This window comes from Pinus tabuliformis, chromosome 5_2, assembly GCF_031772625.1.
Source record: "Pinus tabuliformis cultivar Carrire ecotype Pingquan chromosome 5_2, CPIR1, whole genome shotgun sequence".
Classification (NCBI taxonomy): Eukaryota; Viridiplantae; Streptophyta; class Pinopsida; order Pinales; family Pinaceae; genus Pinus; species Pinus tabuliformis.
In genome coordinates this window covers 959988948-959992907 of record NC_142306.1, presented here as the reverse complement: position 1 = coordinate 959992907, position 3960 = coordinate 959988948, and the positions used below count along the sequence as shown (strand labels likewise).

General features: G+C 38.4%; 1 pseudogene; it reads left to right on the top strand.

Moving 5' to 3' along the window:
* The first annotated feature begins 201 nt into the window (after positions 1-201).
* LOC149162477 (uncharacterized) lies at positions 202-1028 on the top strand (annotated as a pseudogene).
* Positions 1029-3960: the final 2932 nt, after the last annotated feature.

The following is a 3960-nucleotide window of genomic DNA, read 5'->3' as shown; positions in this document are numbered from 1 at the left end:
ACCTCAAAGCCCAATGGATCAAGTAACACAATAATTCTGTAACATTGTCAAAGAGTAATGAAATTATGAATTTTTCTGAGGAAAAAGAATCCTATGCCTAACAGATAATTTTGTATATTTACATAAGTTAACATTGGTCTTTACGTAAGTTAACATTGGTCATTATATTCTGTCTGAAGTTTCATGAAACTCTTATAAACCATGGCCAAATTAGCCAAAGTCCAGCTGTTCAATGGTGTGAAGGTGTTGGTTGTACTAAAATCAGGATTCAAAGTGGAGGCTACTTACAACCTGAAGCTACTATTGCTCTGGAAGCTACTTTTCTCTCGGAAACAGACATTTAGTTTGGACCCTCCCATACCCCTAACATGGATCTGCTTGGCATTAGCAACTTTTTTCCTCCAACCAATAGAAAGGGAAAAAAAACATCGAACAATTGTTTGAGAGTTTGACTGAGCTAAATAAGGAAATAGTAGCAATGCAGTTTTGGAATTGCTGACAATGCTGCTGAAAAAATATTAAAAACTAAAACAATAATGGCATTGAATTCAACTTGGAGGTAGCATTTTAGTCCAGAATACCTCTCTCACACTTTTCTTGTTCTTGAATTTCTTCTGCAGCAGACTGAAAACAAGTATGCTGAAAACATTCACATACGTTAAAAGAATTGTAAAATTTTGGAATGCTTACCAAGCCAGGTCCTGGTTGGATCTTGTATGGAGATTCCCAAAATTGTTTTGCCAGCACACCCTTTGCTTAATTTTATATATAATTCCTTGCAGGTCTCCTCATCGTTTGACTTGGCAGTAGAAGTTCTTACTGAGATTGTGTGTTGCCATGAGGGCTTGCCACATGCATTACTTCCCATGGTGCAACCATTTAAAGATGGATTGTTGCTACAATCATTTGCAAGTGGAAATGAAAGGCTGGTCAATTTCCTTGTGTGCTTGATGCCAATAATTGGGAATCTACTGTATTGGTACAGAACAACCTTCGTAGGTGCCTTATATACCTTTCTTGCAGGGTAAGATTACGGTGCATCTATTGTGGAAGTCATGATAGAGAGTGAAGCCATCGAGGCTCTCTTGGAAGTTCTTAAGTGTCATCAGAACTAGGAGAATGCAGCAGAACTGATTGAAGACTTACAGGATAATGTGAAGATTCTTGGCAGTTGAAAAAATCAACAGTTGCTCCATTGTATCGGTATTTGCTTGACACGCAAACTCAAACTCAACAAGCAAGACTGTTAGGTGCTCTTGCACTAGGGGTGCTGTTTCAAAATGAGAATGTCAGGGGTAATAGATGCCATCTCTGTCTGTTGTGCAATAGTGAATCAACTAATGATGGTGGTTTCCATTTGTGCCTTGTCAAATCAAATTATTTACAACCGCTTACATAAGCAAGTAGTTGTAGAAGCTGGTGGTATTACAGAGACAACAGGAATGGGTTCTAAGCTTCATGAAAGGACTGATACAGTTCTTTGGATCCGTAACAGATGGGACCCTAAAAGGCCAGTTTCATCTGCTGTTGTCAAGTTCAGACTCTTAACAACAAATGAATTTCGCCTTTAATCCAAAAAAATTTACTTCAATGATTATGCAGTGAGAACAACTAAGACAAGTCACCGCCAAAACTACATTAACCTTCAAGTTGTTGGAATGAAACTGAAGGGAAGTCCCATATAAATTTATTTTAATGATTATGGTATGAGGAAAACAAAGATAAACCACTGTCAAAACTAACTTTAACATGCAAGATGTTGGAATGAAACTGAAGGAAATCCCGACTAACATTGATATAGTGAAATGCAACCTTACAATGCAAAAAGATATTGTATGAGAGTAGGCTAAGAAAAATAAGAAGGGTCGAATGAAGTTGTGACATTTCATATTAAGCCAGAAGATACATATTCATCATCCTTAAATTCCTTTGAAATTCCGTAAGAAGCCAAGAGCTGCAAGAATGTGTGTGCTTCCACAGGAGGGATGTGCGCATGGTCGGGGTTCATTTTAGATTTCCATGTAGCAGCAATTTTCAGAGCATATTTTTTTTTCGCCTCCGATGATACCCCATTTCGATCAGGCATTTGCTCCAGAAATCTACGACCATCTGCCAAATTCCCGCACTTGGCATACACGCTTACGAGTTTATTGGGTAGAGAAATGTCATTTCTATTAAATCTGAAAGCAGTTTGGATGATGTGCGCATGGACCAGCTTGGCCTCTGGCAGAGCTCTGTTGTTGAGGCAGCCAAAGTTTCATATTCGATAGTGAACACGTAGAAGAAATCTCGTCCTCAATGGCGCACTTCGAAAGAAACCAGCCACCAGCTCTTTCAGAAAAATGAACCACGACACGCAATCCTTCAGCCCCTTTAAAATAGTAGGGCAAGGCAAAATAAAAAGGCGCAATTTAATTCCCCAACCATCCATTTATAACAGCTACATTCATGGAAATGAGCCCAATTTTCTCTAGAAGCTGAGCCACCTAGAACATGTACACTTTCAAAACCAGCAGTCACAACCAAACCAAGCCAAGACAAAGTAACAGGTTTCAAGGTCCAGATTTTGAACCTGGCTCTGATACCATGTGTAAGAGCCCTATCCTAAGGTCTGCTAATGGATCTAATTTTACTGAATTAAATAAGACAAGAGGTAATAACTTACTTACTTACAGGGCTTTTAAACAAACAAAATTTTGTCATTTACATTATAATCAACATAAATTATGGTGTGCATTCCATTGATATCAACTTAGCAAGAGTAGTCCATGGAAAAATACCTGTTCCGGCGGTTGATGACGATACCTTTGTCTGATAGCTCCAGCTGACGCTCCTTCTCGCCGACCCAACCGGATTTACCTCCCAGCCAACTAGGAAATAAATTCCTAGCCCAGGAAACCTCCACAGGTTCCCTAGCCCTCCGTGCCCAAGTCCAACCAGATATAGTGTGTCCTCAAGAAGAATGTGCAAAACTAGAAAATGATACTTTCCTCCTCTCAAACCCAAGAAACTTCCACAAGTTTCCAAGGTCTCCCAAAAATCATAACAAGGCCAAACAATCACAACCAACCCCCACAATCCTAAGCAAAACTCCAACTCCCCCTCTTCTTCCTTCCCCCTTCCCTTTTATACCCTCTTTCCTCAACCACCTCTCATTAATGTCTTTAACTCTCACCCATCCTTGGTTGACTTCTCTTCCAAGCTAGAGTACATTTGGAATTGTGATATGAATTTAAAATTGAGAATTTAATGGGGAAGTAAATTTGGGAATGTGAAGTGGTTAACTCCTCTTCCAAGCTAGAGTACATTTGGAATTGTGATATGAATTTAAAATTGAGAATTTAATGGGGAAGTAAATTTGGGAATGTGAAGTGGTTAACTCCTCTTCCAAGCTAGAGTACATTTGGAATTGTGATATGAATTTAAAATTGAGAATTTAATGGGGAAGTAAATTTGGGAATGTGAAGTGGTTAACTTCTCTTCCAAGCTAGAGTACATTTGGAATTGTGATATGAATAAATATATATTGATGATAAGATGGAGAGGACTTTGTCTTCTCCTTATTAAATGTGAGGGTACATTGGGGTGTGTGAATGAATAAATATATTTTGAATTAATGGAAGGAGACCTTATCCTACACACTATTCAATTTGAGAAGGTAAGTGGGGAATTTGAATAATGGAAATCATAAATTTATTTTAGACCAATTTCCTCAATATTTTCAGATAATGTAAATATTAACACAATTTGTAGGATAAGATTTAAGTGGGGCATTACATACACCCCTCCTTCAGAAAACTTCGTCCCGAAGTTAGAATGAAAAGATACAAGGAGTTGGTAAGCATAGCAAACCAGAAAGAGTTATAGCATTAAAATTCGATGAGTCAGATAATGGCATTACTTCCCATCAAGAGTCTCCATCTGATCTATAGCTTCCTATCCACCCTGGCCTACTTCCGT